Genomic DNA, 19,315 nt, shown 5'->3' with positions numbered 1-19,315 from the left:
TTTCCCCACTCTGGACCTTTTATGCCCATGATGGGTGAGAGATCTCTCACTGCCTTTATTGAGATTTTTGATCCTTTCCTGATGTGTTCTGTTGCCTGCCCAGGTGGAGGAGCAGAGGGACGGAGCGGTTTTGCTGGCACCAGGCCAGGCCCAGCCCACCCCAAGAATCCCTGCCAGAATTCACTGCTGAGACCCCCAGAAGCAGCTTCCCTGGGGCTGTGCTTCTTCACCAGCTTCATTGGTGTGGGGCCTTTTTAGAATTTTTTTTGGGGGGGGGGACAGGAGGATCTTCTCCTTTCCTCTCCTCTCCAACTCCAGCACAGGTGGGCCCCGCAGTCAGGTGTTGCCCAGCTCAGGGCTCGCTGCGGGCAGAGGGGCCCTGGTGGGTCGGGGGGGGGCTTCTGAGTTCCTTGGGCCGGGTTCCCTAGTGTCCTCCCTGCCCTAAAATTGTGGAGGGATTGGCTGACCACAGTCATAGGATGACAGAATGAAAGAATCACTGGGGTGCAAGAGACCTCCAAGATCATCGAGTCCAACGCAGCACTAACAGCTCAACTAAACCATGGGCACTGAGTGTCACATCCAGACTTTCTTTAAACACATCCAAGGATGGTGAATCCACCACCTCTTTGGGCAGACCATCCCAGTACTTTATCACCACTTCTGTAAATTCTTGTTCCTAATATCCAACCTATACTTCCCTTGGTGCAGCTTAAGACTGTGTCCTCTCATTCTGTCAGCTGCTACCAGGAGAGAAACCAATCCCCACCTGACTACAACCACCTTTCAGGCAGTTGTAGAGAGTAATAAGGTCACCCCTGAGTTTCCTTTCCTACAGGTTAAACAACCCCAGCTCACTCAGTCGTTCCTCACAGGGTTTGTGTTCTAAGCCCCTCACCAGCCTCGTTGCCTCCTCTGGATGTGCTCAAGTGTCTCAATGTCCTTTGTAAACTGAGGGGCCAGAACTGGACACAGCACTCAAGGTGTGGCCTCACCAGGGCCCAGTACAGGGGAAGAATGACCTCCCTACTCCTGCCGGCCACACCATTCCTGATCCAGGCCAGGTGCCCTTGGTGTTCTTGGCCACCAGGGCACTCTGCTGGCTCATGTCCAGCCTGCTGTCCATCAGTGCCCCAGGTCCCTTTCTGCCTGGGCACTGTCCAGACACATCATCCCCAGCCCAGAGCACTGCAGGGGGTTCTTGTGGCCAAAATGCAGGACTCAGCGCTTGGACTTATTAAACTTCATCCCATTGGACTCTGCCCATCTATCCAACCCTTCCAGGTCTCTCTGCAGAGCCCTCCTCCCTTCCAGCTGACCGACACACTCTCCCAGTTTAGTGTCATTGTGCAGCGGGGAAATGGACCACTGAATAACAGAACCAATATGATTCCAACAGAAGCTGTTTATTGTTTCCATTACATGGCAGATATAGATTCTAGGTCTACTGTCCATGTGGGCACACATCCCTGGGTTGGCTAAGCTGCTTCTTCATGAGGCAGGCACACATCCTTCAGGACATCCAATTGGTCAAGTGTCCATCCTCAGATTGTGCTTCCCCTGTCTGGGGTCTACATTTTTTGCAGACAATTTCTCAGGCTCTCTTCTTATTTTTGATCCTGTTGTTTTCTCAGTAACCTTGATGAATTCCTGAGAGCTCTTACAACAAAACTGCAGGTGGTTTGATAATATTACTCACAACCAGTTTGGCTGGTGCATCACAATGGCCTGTTATATAGATACACTGCTAGAATTCCCCCTTCTTTTTTCATGCACTAGCCAAACTCTCCCCACTGCATTCTCCACCAAGGGAGCCACCAGCTCCACAATGCATGAAATAATACAAAGCAACAAAACAATGACTACTGGTAACAACAAAGCTCCCGTTGTAATATCCTCCAAACATCCAGTGATTCCCCACACCTGTGTTGTGGTTTAGGTTTGCTTATCCGAGTCATGGCACCATTTTGTGTGATGGTTTTACATTTGCCAATTTTTTGCTAACTGAGAGATAGGATTCTTTGGGAGAAAAAGGCAAAAGCAGACTCAACTTAGAAGCAAAACCACATAGACTTTATTAACATACACTAAGTAAAGTAAATAAGAAAAGAAAAAACAACCCAACACAAATTAATTTCTAAAACCAACTCTTTCCCCCACTACAAACTGTTTATTTTCTACAAGCAATGTAAAGAGGCAAAACTCAAAACAACAGGTCAGTACCACTTACAAAACAATGTTTTCATTTAGTCTTTGAGAGAGAGAAGTCACTCCTATGATTTGGTAACTTTTATACAAAAGCAGCCTGCCCAGAAGAATCTGCATTTGTGGGCCTTCCCATATCATGTAGCCTTTCCCATGACTACCTATGGGCCATGGACTTCACAAAATTGGGGTGGTACCTTTTAAAAATGAGCTGTTTCAAAGAAACAAACGCTGACAACACCTGCGAGCTGCCGGAGGCAGCGGGGACAGGACAGCTGCGCCTCGGAGCCCGCCTGCCCAGGGGGAAGAAAGAAGCAGCGGCCCCGGGCTGCTCACGGTTGTCCCCCGCATTCCCCGTTGTCCCGGCGGCTTGGAGCCCGGGGACAGCGAGCGCGGGCACGGCCGCTTTGGCTCCCTGCCTGGGAAGCGCAAGCGGCTCCTGGCACAGAAGGCAGCGCCAAGAAGCCTCGGCCCCGGAGCGGGCAGGATGCGGCGCTTTGTGCCCGCACTGGGCGCCTGCAGCGCTTTGGGCTCCGAGGCACGTTCAGCTCCCTCCCGTGCCAGCCCCGAGCCGGGCACGGACACCTCCCGCCCGAGCGGCGGCGCCGAGCCCGGGGCCGCACGGCCGGCAAGTGTCCCGGGCACGGAGCGGCCACCTCTGTCCCAGCGACAGCGACCGGGATGAGCCATCGCTGCTGCGGCCCCGGCTCGTCCGCAGGGATCCGGGAAAGGAGGAGAGCACGGGCAGCTCCGGTGCCGGCGGTTTTTCCTCACCGGCTTCTCCGGCGTGTGAGCGCAGGTTTTTCGGGACGCGCCGCGGCCCTGCCCCATCCCTCGGGGCATTTGCAGTTCTGGCAGATCAAATGAATCCCAGCTGTCGGCGATTCCCCTACCTGCTCTTTCTCCACCTGCTCTTTCTCCACTCTTTTCCTGGACGGATTTGACAGTTCACCCTTTCCTCCCACACAGCTGGAAAGCAAAATGCCCACCTGCCCCATGGCCATCCCTGCCGCCTTCCACCTCTCCCGCCTTGTCCCTCTTTCTCTCCCCTTGACTTTTCACCACTTTCTCCCTGCTCCTCTCCCTGCCAGCTCGCAGCAAAGACATTTCACCTACTGGCACCACCTGCCTCCTCTCCCTCGGCCCCATTTTGCCCACTTGGAACTCCTGGAGCCGCTGGGAGCCCACGGCCTGCAGGGTGTGTTTTTGGGGTGGGTGAGGCACACTTTTTTAATGAGCCTACCAGGGCAGGGACTGTGTTAGACTTGTGGTTTGTAAATAGAGATGGGCTGGTGGGAGATGTGCTGGTTGGAGGCCTCCTGGGGCAGAGTGATCATGAAATTATCGAGTTCTCGATATTTGGTGATATCAGGAGGAACATCATGAAGACTTTTTCATTCGACTTCTGCAGGGCAGACTTTGGCCTCTTTAGGAGACTTCTTCAGAGAGTTCCTTGGGAAGCAGCCCTGGAAAACTTACAAAAGAGGCCAGGAAAGGTGGGCATGCTTCAAACCAGAGATCCTGAGGGCACAGGAACAGACTGTCCCTGTGTGCTGAAAGATGAGTCAACGAGGCAAACGTCCAGCCTGGATGGGCAACAAGGTTTTGAAGGAACTTAGGAATAAAAGGAGGACGTATCATCTTGGGAAGGAGGGTCAGGTTTTCAAGGAAGTATTTAAGGGGGCTGCTGAGTTATGTAGGGAAAAACTTAGAGAGGCCAAAGCTCAGTTTGAACTTAATTTGGAAAATTTTGTAGAGGATAATAAAAAAATGTCTTTACAAATACATGAATGGTGAAAGGAAGGGTCAGACAAGCTTTTGTTCACTATTGAATGTGGGAGGGAACTTAGTGACTGCAGATGAGGAGAAGGCAGAGGTGCTTAACGCCTTCTTTGCCTCAGTCTTCAGTGGGAACACGGCTTGTCCTCAGGACAACTGTCCTCCTGGGCTGGTAGATGGTGTCAGTGAGCAGAATGGTCCCCCTGTTATCCAGGAGGAGGCAATCAGAGAACTGCTGAGCTGCTTGGATATTCATAAATCTCTGGGCCCAGATGGGATCCATCCCAGGGTGATGAGGGAGCTGGCAGATGAGCTTGTGAAGGCGCTCTTCATCATTTCCCAAGAGTCCTGGCTGACTGGTGAGGTTCCAGAGGACTGGAAGCTGGCCAATGTGACAGCCATTCACAAACAGGGTCGGTTATTAAATCTTGCATGTGGCCGGAAAAGATTAAGCTACATGGATGTATCAAGTCTAAAGGTTGACCTGCAACTTTCCCGAGTGGCTTAATAATGGTGAGGTAACTTCTTCAGATATTAATTATGAAACAAAAGGTTTTAATGCTAACAAAAATAATGAACATTTTTGGAAATAGAAATATAAGTCGAACACTCTTACACTGCCTAAGACAGTCCAAAACAGCAATTGAGCCCCTCTGTGCAGTGTGTTTTGTACTTAATGGCTCTGCTGGGCTATTTCGCTCCTTGCTCAATGAAATTGACAAAAGCTTTAGGTACATTCCAAAACTGGATCAGTGCTCCTGTGCTGGCACTGGGCCAATTACAATGAGCAGATTGTGGAAAATTCTAGTTTAACTTCCTTACATGTTCAGATGTAAACTGAAACTGTTTTCCTTATATAAAATCATTTATTTGGGTGTGGAAGTGCATTACAACATCTCACTCTCTTTATTAATAAAAAAAAGAAAAAGAAAAGTTCAACAGTTTCCTTGAAAAAATGTTTACCTGTGTTGATAATCATTATTCTGCTAATAACTTATTATTAATTAAGAATTTGATTTTATAATTTTACTGTAGTGTTTATGGAATAAATAAATAAATTGTATTATATTATTAGATTATATTAAATTATAAATAAATAAATAAATAATAGTTTTGAATTTGTTACTCTTTCTTCTTTTTAAACTAATTATTTCAATTATTTTTTTAAGATTAAAATTTAGTCGCTAATTGCTTATGAATTTTATTTTACTTTTTGTTTGGGGAGATTTTTTCCAGTTAGCTATATTCTTTTGTCTGCACAGGATTTGGACTAATGACACTTGTAAACTCTTTTTTTTTAACATATAGTTTAAGAACAAGATAATAACATTAATATGATAGCAATAACTTCCAAGACTTTCTTAGTACAAAGAATACCCTTTAACTGCTATAAACTTTATAAAAACTCAGTCTCTGCTTTGAAAATGTTCTAATGTCTATATTGCTGGGTTGTGTCAAAGGGTAGAAGTCTTTTTTTTGGAGACATGGTCTGTGGTGACTCCGTGTCTTCTTCCGTGTTCCTCTTCAGGTGCTCTCTGCTGTTCTTTCTTTCTTCTGTAGTTGTAGCTCGACCTCTTTTGCAGGAACTTACTTTGAGTCTGTACCTGTGGAGACAAACAAAACCTCTCTCCCTGCCATAAAGGACAGGCTCTAAAGTTGTTTTGTTCTGGATTTTTATGATTATGAGAGATTTAAAAACATATATATATAGCTTTGTTCAACCTTTCTATAGTAGCACATGCTTGTGGGAATACACAAGACAGAGAGTAAGACAGATTTAATTAGCATAGCTAGTTTGATAACCAGGATGCCATGGTAGGGACAAACAGAACTTTGCGATTATGAGAAGATGGGATTAAACTTGCTTACAGGAAGAGGAGAGATCCAATCAACCCTCTACGAGAAAGATGTTGTAAAATGCATAAGTTGCTTGTATGGTCTTTTAACCTAATTATTGTAGTAGTAATTATTAACCTTATTGAAATGGTATATAAGCTCTTGGAAAACCTGAGTAAAATCGAATTCTGATAACCAAATCAGGGTTCCTGTCTCTCCATCAATTGCTGATACATGCTCCCCCATTTTTATCTTTTAGGGAATGTTTTTTCTACAGCAGATTGGTCTTGTGGGAAAATTTGCCTCATTTGTAGTAAATTTGATGTCTAATATGTTGAAAAATTGTGTAATTTTGAGAACTGTAGTTTAGGAATGAGAAATGCTTGCAAGAAATGTCTTAATTGTATTTTTGGTCTTTTCCCCCTCATGTTCTGAGGCAGAATTTGCCTTAAGGACTTTGGCTAGAAAGAAGTATTTGTTTGAGGTTTTAAAATTACTGATATTGTGTGACACCTGTTTGTTAAATTTATAGACTGTTTAAATTTTAGAGGTTAACCCTTGTGGCTGTTGATGGTAAAGCTAATTTCCGAGAGTTTGGGCATGATTGCCCCTGCCTGATTTAGAGATATGTGGGACACCCTTTACAAGTGCTGATGTATCCTGACTAGAAAACCCAGGGCTTATTTAAGTTTGTTCAGTATTACTTGGCAGTGTCTCTTGGACTGTCACTTCTACAAGGTTTGTTATAGTATTGTTCTTTCAATATGTGATTTGGTATGTGTGATATGTGTGTAACAAAGCAATCCTGCTGCTGAGAAAAAGGAAAAAGATTAATATTTTAAAGTAAATTTTACAATTGATTAGACTTTTTCTTGGGTAGAGATATCTTTGCTTTTTCTATTAAACCTGTAATATATAAAGAATTCGTTAACAGGAAATATGAACTTTGAAAAACCATGCAGACAGCTGTTAGTTTTGAGATATGGCTTTTAGACTCTCTTAAAATCTGATTTTTATTTTTTGGTGTCTGGATTGTGCTATATGGCTGTGAGGTTTCTTAGATTTTCTTAAGCTATTTATAGAAAAAATTTGTTCTTTAGTGGTATAAAAATATTTTTAAAAAATTTAAATGAATTTCAGAGATGAATTGAATAACTTATATTTAAGAAAATGAATAGAAAATTTTCTTTTAGAATTTATAGGGTAGTTTGCAAAAACCTTTTGAATTAAAATACTTACTATTTAAAAGTAAGTATTTTAAATAGATGTCTGGGCAAGCAAACTATTTTTGCAAAATCATCTCCTGTAAAGGAAAAATTATTTAGGAATTAGCTTTTAGAATTAGCTTGTTATATAGATTTTTGGGCAAGTTATAATTGACAAAATAGAAAAACCTATTTCAAAATCACTAGATGGTTTTCTCTTGAAATTTCAATGAAATATTATTTTATAAAGTGGGACTTTCTGTTAAAGCTGCAAATGAATAGGTTAGGGTTTAAGGTATTTTGAGTTTCTTTCTTGGTGAGTTCTTGTGATGATTTTAATGTGTGTCGTCTTGGGTAAAGTCTATTTTGCATCTTGGCTGCTGCTGAGAGGGCATGCTTGGTTGTTGTTTCTTTATAGTCATTTGTTTCTGTAAATGTCTTTTGTTCTGAGAGTTGTTTCTCTGCTGCAGCTTTCGTGATTAATGTGTTAATGAAGCTACATCTCTGTCTCACGGCCTTGTGGAACTGGTTTCTTCCTGCCGGAGAGCCTCAGGATCGAGAGATTACTGTTGCCTTGGCTTGTGTTTCGCCGTGCCCCTCGCTGGAACCGGGACCGGTGCGGGGATCTTGGCTGCGCCCCCCGGGGCCGGGGCCGCCCGACCTCCCTGTCCCGCCGCTGCCTGTTTTGGGCCCGGGGCCGCCCGGCTTTGTCCCTCTGGAACCGGCACGGGCCTGGGGCGAGGTCTCGCCGGTGCCTCTCGCCGCCTCTGGGGCGCCGGGGCCGGCAGCGGGCGCGGCTCCTGTGCCCGGGGCTGCTCCTTGTCCCGTGTCTGCCCAGCGCAGGGCCCGGCGCCGCTGCCGGCTCGGTCGGCGCCCGCCGGGCACGGGAGGCCGCTCGGGGACGGAGCCCCGGCCGCTCCTGTCGGTCTCTCTGCGGGTAATTCGGGCTCGGGCAGCTCTGCGCTGCTTCGCTTCTCCTGCCGCCGTGCTGGGGGAGAAGGGGAAGGGCGCAGAGCCCGAGCCACTCGTCCCTGTATCCCGCGGTCACCCGGGCCGGGTGCGTGTCTCCCCGTACCGAGGGCGGTGGCTGGGGCCGTGTCTGGGACCAGGGCGGCCCACGGCAGGGGAGTGTCCTGCCGCTGACAGAAGGGACTCCGTGAGGTGACGGTGTGGGCTTGCCTTGCAAAACAGGGCTCGGTGGTTTGCGCCCGAAGGGGAAAATCCACGCCGTGAGCAATATGGCTGTGAGCCCGTGCCTTCTCCTTTGTCTACAAAGGAATCATTTTATTGGCACGGGTTTAGAAATTTCTTCGCGGCAACTTTACGAATTTGCTTTTCTGGCGATTGTTACTAGAAGGAGAACAACAGGAACGTGAAGGAATTGGAAGGGCGGAGAGAACAGGAGCTGAGCCCACCTGGCCAGGGCGGCTTCTTCTCCCGCGTGGTGGAGAAGTTTTTAAACTGTCCGGATCGGTCTTGCTCTGCTTCTTAGGGTCAGTGGGAGAGGCAGACTGCTTTTCGGGATTACAGAATCTTGCTGGCATCGTTTTTCCTTACTGTTTTTGGAGGTGTGTTGCGACTTTTCCAGGGCGGGGTTCCTCTCTCTCTAATGTGATGAGCACTAGGAGACCAGCTCCTTAGTGATTTCAGCTTTATTAGGAACAGTCTGGGAAAGGAGCCCGTGGAGCGTGCGCGCACCACTTCTGCTCCCGATACAGCGTGGAGAAGGAGGACGGCAGCTCTGTCATCTGGCAAATCTGGGTCTCCCCTTCTCACAGAAGTCTCCAGGAAGACATCTGCTGCTTTCAGCTTCAGGGTCCCCATGTCACTCCTGGCTCACTTGCTTAGGGTGACAAAGGCGAGGGATCCTGATTAGAACTTTGATGTTGTCCGATGTCCCCTCTGGTTAGAAGTGTTTTTTCAGCTCTTTCCCTGCGCCGTGGCTCATGGCTCGTTGTTTTTAGGGGTCTCCACAAGACGGATTCCCTCTCCACTAGGTGCCATGGGATTCTGACATTCGCATACCCGGTGATGTCATCCTCCCCCTCATGGTCTCGGGTGGTTCACTGTCATGAAGGAGAGGGGAGAAGAGGGGCCATACCCAACGGTAAAGGAATTTACACAACAACTTACTCAACCAACAGCCCATAATCCTCATTAACTTATAACATTGGAACTTTGTATCAACTTTCGAACAATTTATTCTCTACATCTAATGTTACAAAGTTTCTCTTTTTTCTCCCGACTGCACATTGTCCTTCACTCCACTCGGTCTTAAGAGTCCCGTATAAGTTTTTGTGCTCTTGTTTTGGTTTTTTAAAATAGATTATTTTAACAAGTCTTTTGAGGTGTTTGTTCTCAAACTAAAGTCTCAAATTACCAAATTATAATTAAAGTAAAAATAAATGTGTCGCTGACGACTACAAATCTGGGTACTTCTTTCACTCACCAGACACGGCTTTCTGTGGTAACCCAGGTCCCGTGGTTTAATTCCCCGATTCCTCTGTGGACTCGTGGGCGTGTCTCTGCCTGCAGACTCTGGCTCTCTCCAGGTCTCGGTAGTTTCTCTCCTCCGTGGAGGAATCCTTACTCTGCATTCCAGGATCGCTGTTGCAGCTAAGATCCTCTCTCACGGCATGAGGATTTGGAGTGACAACCCCCTCTTTGGCTGTCAGTCCCACAAATGTGTTTTTTCACGACCAAAACCAGCCACAAGCTCACATTAAAAAACACAAACCAAGAGCAAAATATGGCCAAGCTGACAGAGGGTTGGTCAGCAAGAGCTCGAATCTGCCATCTCAATGCAAGATGTCCAAGTTTGCAATGAGCGCGATCCACTGACCGAGCCCAGGGAGCACCGGGGGCGGGATGGATCGCGGAGACTTCTCCTCTCAACACCCAGCCCGGCCTCGGCAGGGGGGAGGAACAGGCACTGAGGTGACCCTGAGGGGAAGTGCAAGGCACAGGGGGCAGCTGAGGAAGGACAGCCCTGTGCCATGGGAAGAGGTGAAGCTGGGACTGTCCAGCGTGGAGAAGGTCCTTACTCCAGCCCGTTACAGCGGAGCTTGGGCCTTGCTGCACAGATATGCCAGCTCATTTGAGCAGCTGTGACTCCTGCATTCAATTTCAGCCAGGTACACACACTCAGAATTGCCAAGGACAGGAACCCTGCGAGGAGGAGCAGAGCCAGCGCCGGTTGCCAGGGGAACACCTTGTGCCCCTGTCCCCCCGTGCCCTGCCCGGCTCCCCGGCACTCACCAGGAGCTGAAGTTGCTGCCGTCCCCCCGCTCTGTCCCTCAGCCACTCTGCCCCTCACTCAGCCGGCAGCCAGGGAGCCAAGAGCCTGCGACACAGGCAGGGACACAGGGCTGGCGACAGCTAGGGACACAGGGGTGGGGACAGGCTGCAGCAGGAGAACTGCACAGCCTTGGGGGCAGCTGGGGCTGTTGTTTGCAGCCACTGATGGGGCCGAGCAGAGCACGAGGCCTCTTCCAGACACTGGGAAACAGACACACACCAGCCAGCCCTGTCACTGGGAGGTGACACCATGCCCTCCCTAGAGGCCACAGGTTGGCCCTGCACTCACCCAGGTATCTTCTGAGGATCCTTCTGTACACATTCCCAGTGTCTGATGTGCCCTGGGGACCCATCTGATCATTTGTCTCTCTTTATATGGAAACAATAAGTTTAGTAGGGATTGCCTTTTGTCCTAAGTATAAATGTTGGACCTCAAACACTGGTCTACTTGTTCTGTTAATCTAACAGGATCTTTTAGTCGACCTTTTAATTCTTTTTTAAATGCCCTCATGTTGGAGGAGTTGTGGGACAGTTACAAACTTAATCCCCCCATATGCCCTTCCTAATGGGACTTCCCGGAGGGGGTAAAGGGACACAGCCTGGCCCTCATCCTTCAATTCTTCCCGCTGATCCGGTCTTCCCTGGGTACTTTGGCTGGGTCCATCTGGGTGTTGAAGGGGTGCCTCAGGTGCAGGGGGGTATGGAGGAGGGGGAAAATCTAAGGGGCCCCAAAGTTTGGTTTCTTTTAATCTATAAGTGTTCACTTTTCCCAGAGAAGTTCCCCCTCCCGAGCAAGTGGCATAATCCATCTCTTCCTGGCTAACTCCTTCTTTAACATTCACATAAATATTCAAAGCTGGGCACATCACCGTCTCAAAGGAACCGTGCGCAGGCCAAAATAAATATTCTGATCTTATGTCGGAGTCCAGGGCATTCAACTCACATGTCGGAGCAGATAACACACTTCATTGTGGCTTTATGCACCTAACTCAAAATAAGCTTTCTTTACAAAAAAAAAAACCAAACAAACCAAAAACAAAGAAAAAAAACCCCCAAAACTAAGAAGAATGCTTTTTCTCTCTTTTTTTTTTTTTCTTAAGAAAAGGCAGTTCTACTATCGATGGTGCTTTGTAACAAAATGAGTCAGATTCATTTCACTCATGATTTGCCCTTGGGTCCCTTTGTACATGTCTTAAACTACATCCTGGCTTGGTCTGATTAGCAGTGTCTCCTTGGGGGCAGAGGACGCCCTGCAAGAGCTGGAGGTGTTGCAGGTCAAGATTAAAGTGCTCTGCATGCCATTCCCTGTCAAAACTATAACTGGCTTAACTCAGTGCAATTAGATGGCTCAGAGGTTACGGAGTAACGGCGGCAGTGTTTCAGTGCAGGTGATTAAAACACAGCCCTGGCATTAAGGGATGTGATTAAAAGGCAGTGTCCAGGCTGAGACCTGGCAGAGAAGCTCAGCAGGCAGGGTTAAATCCACAGCTTCTTCTGGGGTTGGACATCCCAGGGCCTGGAAAAGATCTCTAAGTATCAGCTAAGCCAGCTCAGCTTTTAGGTCTGGAATGCCATCTTGTGATGGCAATGGGGAAGTGGAAATGGCCCCTCTGTGGAGTCAGAGGAGATGATGGAATTACAGAACGGGTTGGGTCAGAAGGGACCGTAAAAATAATTTTATTCCTCCCTCTGCCATGGGCAGGGACACCTTCCATTATCCCTGGCTGCTCCATTCAACCTGGCCTTGGACACTTCCAGGGATTCAGGGGCAGCCACAGCTTCTCTGGGCACCCTGTGCCAGGGCCTGCCCACCCTCCCAGGGAACAATTCCTTCCAAATATCCCATCTATCCCTTCCCTCTGGCAGTGGGAAGCCATTCCCTGTGTCCTGTGTCCCTCCATCCCTTATCTCCAGTCCCTCTCCCGCTCTCCTGGAGCCCCTTTAGCCCCTGGCAGGGGCTCTGAGCTCTCCCTGGAGCCTTCTCCTGTGCAGGTGAACACCTTCAGCTCTCCCAGCCTGGCTCCAGAGCAGAGGGGCTCCAGCCCTCAGAGCATCTCCATGGCCTCCTCTGGACTTGCTCCAACAGCTGCACACCCTTCTGACACTGGAGCAGCTCTGCTGGGGGGTCTCACAAGGGCAGAGTAGAGGCGGACAATCCCCTCCTTCACCTGCTGCCTGCTCCTCTGTGAGTGCAGCCCACCACGGGGGTTTCTGGGCTGCTGCTGCATATCGTTGGCTCGTGTCCAGCTTTTCATCCGTTATATCCTCCAAGTCCTTCTCTGCTGGTCACTGGGCTCTTCTCCCAGTCTGTGCTCATGTCTGGGATTGCCCTGAGCTGGGTGCAGCAGCTCAAAGAGTGCCAAATCTCCCAAAAGAGGAAAAGGCAGCATCGAGGCCATGGCTGCCCCCGCCACCTCTGCTGTGTGGGAGCCAAGCCAGGCTGGTGTCACTCACGGTGCAGTGCAGGCACAAAAGTGTGGAATGTGTCATCACCGTCCCCAGCTGGGACAGACACCGAGGGAACTCTTCTCACCAGAGCCCTGTGGGGCTGGAGGGCTGGAGGTGACCACCGTGGTAAATGATGATGAATATTCACAAATCTTTTCTTCCACAGGTTTACTGAATTTTCTTCCTCTTCGCATAGGAAGAACACTCTGTCTTTTTCTCCAGTGACTGACAGTGTGGCCAAATGGCATTGAGCCAAAATCTGAGCAGTAGGGAAGGATCACAGTACCAACCCTGCAGTGCCAGAGCTGGAGGTGAGCAGTGATGTGGGGCAGGCAGTGAGCCCTGGGCACGGGTGTGTTTGGGGCTGAGGTGACAGTAAAGGATCTCTCTTGCTGCCACAGAAGCTGCAGACATCAGCTACACAGGGGGATGTCCCACCCCAGACTTGGAGCACACATATTTTGAAGCATTACAGCTCCGCTGCCAGTGCAGATCTCTTGAGTGGATGCACTGTGCCAGCAGACAGTGCTCATGTCCTGGTTTAACCCATCCTGCTAATTCATGGGAGCAAACTCACTCAGATGTGATTCCTCCTTTATGCTGTAACTGAGCATTCACTCGACAGGGGTTACCCAGGCTTCTGGAGCCTGTTGAGTTGCTTTGAACACAAGCTGCAGGGCTGTGCTGGGATGCGGGGAGCTCCGGGGAGGCTGTGTCTAGACTTGAGGAACTCTCCTGAAGGCTGGCTGGGCTTTTGTTTTGTAGTAACTCATTTCTCTAATCTGGCTTGGAACAAAGCATCTCAGTCCCTTCAGGCCCCACCACAACACCTGCAGGAGAAAAGGAGGATCTGTTTAGCTGTTTAGCTGTCACCAAGCCAAGATGAGCAACAGGGACTGGCTGCAGCTGATGCAGAGAGCACATTCCTGTGACAGAAAAGGACTTCACACCCATGGCAGAGCTGCTATATTTCATCTGGTTTGACACTTTTCACCCTAAGTTCACGAATGATGTGCAGGCCTTTGTTTGAGCCCCCCTCTGAGGCCAGCAAGCAGAGGAAAAGCTGTGCTCAGAGGGAATCTGTACTGGGGGGTGAGAAGCTGGTCCTGGCACTGAGAGTTGCTGAGTTCTGGTCTTTGGCACCCACGAAGCTTTTGAAGTATCTCCCAGATCCTGCTGAAAAGGTCTCATTAAAAGAGACAAGGCATATTAATTTGGACCCCATGCTGCACTAATGAATTAAACCGCTTCCAAACCGAAGCTGTGGCTTAAGGTCTTGGCAGAGTCATCATCCATCCCTGTGTAGGCACGTGCCCTTGGCCACAGGCAGTGACACCCCCAGGAACAAGAGCATGAAGTGCTCTGTGTCTGCTCTTACCTGTCCCTCCACCAGACAGCTTTTGCTGTGCTGCACCGGGTATAGCTGGGAAACCTGTTCCCACCAGGTTCATCACTGACAGGGGAAGCAGCAAACTGCTGCTCAGCACCAGCCGCTCTCCCTGCACACAGCCATGTCCGGGGCACAAGAAGCCCAGAGCTTCCCGGGACAAGGCAGGATCAGGCTGAGCCAGGGAGGAGCATTCCGCATCCAGGAAGAATAGCTGCCTGCCTTGGGTCGGGCTGAAAATAGACCGTGAAGCATTTGAAGAAGACGGAGCTGGAATGGATGGTTGCTTGAGGCAAGGCACAGCTCCAGCTGAGTTCAGTGCAGAGCTCTGAGAGCATAAGCACATGAGGAGTATGGGGGAGGGATTCCAGGCTTTCTGGAAAGACCTTGAAGTGTCTCACTGGAGCACAAAGCCCCAGAGAAAAACTTCCTTTGAATGGATCCTCAGCAAGGGAGGCCACAGTTACACTGCTGTGCCTGGACATGGATATACAGAGCACTGGGCTGATGTTAAGGCGTCCAGTGGAGGCCAGGGAATGTCTGGAATTGTGCTTCTCCCAGTGAGGCACTTGGCAGGACCACAGCTTCTTTCTCTGCTTATTTTAGGGCTGGGTTTTTTGCTGCTGGCAGCTGTTTCTGAGCTGACACTTCCACCTCCTGTGCCTGAAGTGAGACATATCAGGGGCAAGCAGAGAGGCAGCTCACCAGCCCTCTCCTTCCCGTGAGCTGGTGCTTGCGTTCAGCTCTCCCAGATCCACAGACCCGGCGTTTCCTGCTCTGCCTCTGTCACGGATGCCGGCAGTAAGCAAGGCCAGGCTGGACGGGGCTTGTAGCAACCTGGGACGGTAGGAAGGTGTCCCTGCCCATGGCAGAGGGCGGGATGAGATGATCTTTAACGTCCCTCCCAGCCCAAACCGCTCTGTGACAGATTATCGAGGGTTTTTCCCCGCCCCGGGGGGAGCGGCCGAAGCGAGCGGGGCGGTGCCTGTGGAATCCCCGCGGCAGCGCGGGCGAGCCCGGCCCTTCTGTGCCCCGCAGCCACGTGGGGAGCCGGCGGCTCCGGGCGGGCCGGGCTCCCTCGGCTCTCCGCCGTCGGGGGAACGAGCGGCTCCGGGCGGCCCGGGCTCCCTCGGCTCTCCGCCGTCAGGGGAACGAGCGGCTCCGGGCGGCCCGGGCTCCCTCGGCTCTCCGCCGTCGGGGGAACGAGCGGCTCCGGGCGGGCCGGGCTCCCTCGGCTCTCCGCCGTCGGGGGAACGAGCGGCTCCGGGCGGCCCGGGCTCCCTCGGCTCTCCGCCGTCGGGGGAACGAGCGGCTCCGGGCGGGCCGGGCTCCCTCGGCTCTCCGCCGTCGGGGGAACGAGCGGCTCCGGGCGGGCCGGGCTCCCTCGGCTCTCCGCCGTCGGGGGAACGAGCGGCTCCGGGCGGCCCGGGCTCCCTCGGCTCTCCGCCGTCGGGGGAACGAGCGGCTCCGGGCGGCCCGGGCTCCCTCGGCTCTCCGCCGTCGGGGGAACGAGCGGCTCCGGGCGGCCCGGGCTCCCTCGGCTGCCGCCATGAGGCGCCGCCGCCGCCATGAGGTGAGGGGCGGGCAGGGGACGGGCGGCGGCGGCAGCGGGGCTGGAGACCGGGGCTCCGGGGACGGAAGGCGCTACCTGAAATAGTTGTATTTTTTTATTTGGCTGTTTCTGCCGGCTGTTTCTGCAGGGACCGAGGGCGTTGCTCGGCTGTGCTGTTCAGCACTAATTCCTCGGCCTTTGCCTCGGTTTGCTGGCTTTTGTCCTCTGCCAGAAGGCGGGCCGCTGCTGTTGAGCTTTGTGAATAGAGATGGAGTTAATGGCTTATTCGGCATGTTTCTGCTGTCCCCTCTTTAGGCCTTCAGCCGGCGGGGGGGTGGCGGTGACCCGGAGCTGTGGGTGGCCGGGAGCCGCCCCAGGGAGCAGCGCTGAGGTGACCCGAGCCCGCCGTGTGTGGAAGCCCCGAGTCGTGCCGCGCTCGCACGGCCGAGGAGGCGTCTCCGGGAGGGCAGCAGAGCCTGCCGAGGGCAGATGTGAAGGGACAACCTGCCCGTGCCGCGCAGGGACAGCTCTGGAGCAACGTGGGTGAGGTGTGACCACGAGCCAACGAGGGGAAACGGGAAAAAAGGTTGGGTTTTCTGTCTCGAATTAACTAAAAGGCCTCTGCTGGCTCTTTTGTGCTAGCCTCAGGTGCTCGGGGTGGAAATAACATGGTTTATCCAGCGATAGGTTTAGCTTATCTATTCCTCTTGCTGGATAGAGCCTTGTTGAGAGTTGGCATCACCAGAGAGGCGCCTCCATTTTTTTCTGCCCTGTAACCCCCCCAGGTTTTTGTTTTTTTTTTTTTCTCCCAGCAGTAAGTCAGCTGCTCGTGGCTGCTCAGTGCCTGTGCCAGCGTTACGCTGCTGGGAGAGAAAGGTGCTGCTGAGCTCTCCTGGCACCAGCGGGGCCGTCCTGGCACTCAGTGGTGCCAGGTTTTGGCAGCACTCTGCATCTCCTGAGAGTGGAGTAACTCCTGCCCGTGGAGTTAGAGCCTAGTCTGGATGCGGACAACACACAGAAAATGGAAAGTTCTGTTACAGATACTGTAACGTGCAACTTTATATAAAAATGAGTATCACCTAATTAACTGCTCTGTGCTAAGGGTTGAATAGGGGTCCTCTTTTCAACTGTCTGTTGGGTTTTTATTACAGGTAAATTGTTGGTGTGGGGCTTGCTGGAGTAGCAGGAGTGGTCAGAAGAAAAGCTGTTGATGCTACTTCGAAGATCCTTGTTTGAAAGGTATTGGCAAGATGGAAACCTGGAGCCCGCAGTTTAAACAGGGCAGCTGGAGAAGAATTTGTTCTCCAGGATGTGGATGTAGGAATTTGAAACATAAAAAGGTAGTTTGGGGCAAGGTATAACAGGAATTATGTGTACAATTTACTGTTAAATCTCCTCTTGCTGCTTGTTTAAAATGTATTTTTATGTGACCTCAATTAAAGGCATTTATATTTAAGCTTGCTCAGTTTGCTTCTCATTATCTCACAAGGCTGTTGGGTGCAGCAGGATTTGAGAGTGATGTTGAATCCTTGTGGGAGACAGGAGAGGCTGTAGTGAGGCACCAGATCTCATGCCCAGGCCTGGGGGGACGTGAGCCCTTTTAGATGACCATAGGGATTCAGACAAAAACGGTGTTCAAATGCAAAAGCTGGAACAAGAGTGTTTCGCTCTCTTGAAGATGAGATTTGGATCCCTTTGGATTCCATGCAGTCTTCTGGGAAACCCTGGGTTTGTGAAATAGTCCAGACTCCTTAAATGTCCCTGACACTGTTAGTTTAACCATGAGCCCTTCTGCCACCTGCATATCTGGAGTTTCAAACGCAGATTTTATACTGCACATGGGAATAGTTGTTAAAATACTCAACATCAGGGAAGAAAGGTTTTTCCTGGTCGAAGCCAGAGTTCTATTGTTTCTGTAGGAACAATTCCAACACGCTTTCTCCATGGATTTATGTTGTACCCAGGATTTTTCCTCTTTCCCAGGTGGGTGCCACAGGGCTGGGGGTGCCTGCTGGCAGCCAAGGAACACTCACTGTGTCAGGGGCTCTGCTGCTGGACCAGGTGTGGGAATATGGGCTCTTTTCCCAATTTCCCATCCAGCCCTGCCCCCTGGCAGTGGGAAGCCATTCCCTGTGTCCTGGCCCTCCAGCCCTTGCAAATTGTCTCTCTCCATGTTTCCTGGAGCCCCTTGAGGCCCTGCAAGGCCACACTGAGCTCAGCCCAAAGCTTCTCCTCTCCAGGCGAGCAATCCCAGCTCTCCCAGCCTGTCCTGCCAGCAGAGCTGCTCCATCCCTCTGCTCATCCTGGAGCCTCCTCTGGCCTGGCTCCAGCAGCTCCAGCTCCTTCCTGTGCTGGGCCCCGGGGCTGGGGCAGCTCTGCAGGTGGGGTCTCACCTGAGCCCAGGGGCAGAATCCCCCTTCCCCTGCTGCCCACGCTGGGGCTCAGCCCAGGGCACAGAGGGTTCTGGGTGCTGGGGCGTGTCCCGCTTCCAGCTTTGTGCACAAACGGAAAATAAACGGGGATGTCCTGAAGGTTCTCCACAAGCGTGGTCAGCACAAGCACAGGCTTGGGGGTTTGGAGCTCGGGGTGTCACCCCCGGCAGGAAGGGGACAGTCAGCACCACGCAGCTCCTCCTGCAGCACACAGGCGATCGATTCAGGTCAGAATGATCCACCTCAGCCCTGCTCTGCTGCCTCAAGTGAAGGACACCAAAGGGAATTGGGAGAGAACCCATGAGGTCCAAGACCGGTGGTGAAATAAAGCCAGGAAATGGAGCAGGACCTGCATTCGTACTCGGGAAATGCCAACATGATTTATGGTTCTGTTTAGGAGCACCATACATTTTGCAATCTATATATGACTTCTACCAGGCAAAAGTGGCTGGATTGCTTTGTATTTGCTCTGTTTTTACTGCTCTGCAGCACCACAGCACAGGAGCATTGTTAACTGAGATTGATGGGCTTGTTTCTGAGCACTTAATTGTTTTTTACCCTGAGCTTGTTAAGAGCTGGATTTCTTGTGATTGTTCTCTGAGCATTTCCATAGAATTTCAGCCCATATATTGTACCACTTCCATCTTTTAAAAATACCTTCTATGTTATTGTTTCATTGTGCTCTCCAGCCACTTACAGAAAAGAAAAATCAGCCTGTGATGAATCGAAGAGGTGAATTTTTCCTTCCTCCCGGAGCTTTCTCTGAATTCACATACACACCCTCACCTTTGTAAAGCTGCTGGAACAGTCGTTTCTAGGCTAACGGAGAGACCGGTTCTTCAGACACAAATTAAATAGGAAAGGAAGATGTTGACTACAAAAGGAATCCGAATAATGAGTAGTACTTGAGGGGTTGTACGAGTCCTTTGCTCACAACTCGCGGCTTTCAGGAAGGCAGCAGCACAGGGACCTCTCCTCATCCAGCACAAGGTGGCAATGTTGGATTAGAGGAACAGCACAGCCTCGCACATCGGCTGCGGGCCCTTTTTACCAGAATCTTCGAACGAGCCTTACAGCCAGCGAGAGGCCAGAGTTTTGAATATTTTAGCGACGGTGGCACCTGCGTTGTGCTGCGGAGGGCGGCCATGGCTGGGCGGGGCTGGGTGCCCGTGAG

The 19,315-nt window shown here is 50.8% G+C and overlaps 1 non-coding gene across 1 annotated transcript; it reads left to right on the top strand.

Annotated features, from left to right (window-relative positions):
• Positions 1 to 16,516: 16,516 nt before the first annotated feature.
• LOC136297608 (small nucleolar RNA SNORA74) lies at positions 16,517 to 16,721 on the top strand. The gene has a single exon (XR_010723197.1). It is a non-coding gene; the product is annotated as a small nucleolar RNA SNORA74 (small nucleolar RNA).
• Positions 16,722 to 19,315: the final 2,594 nt, after the last annotated feature.

Source organism: Chamaea fasciata, unplaced genomic scaffold, assembly GCF_029207755.1.
Source record: "Chamaea fasciata isolate MVZ Bird 193981 ecotype frontalis unplaced genomic scaffold, bChaFas1.0.hap1 SCAF_15, whole genome shotgun sequence".
Classification (NCBI taxonomy): domain Eukaryota; kingdom Metazoa; phylum Chordata; class Aves; order Passeriformes; family Sylviidae; genus Chamaea; species Chamaea fasciata.
This window is presented reverse-complemented; position numbering and strand designations above follow the sequence as displayed.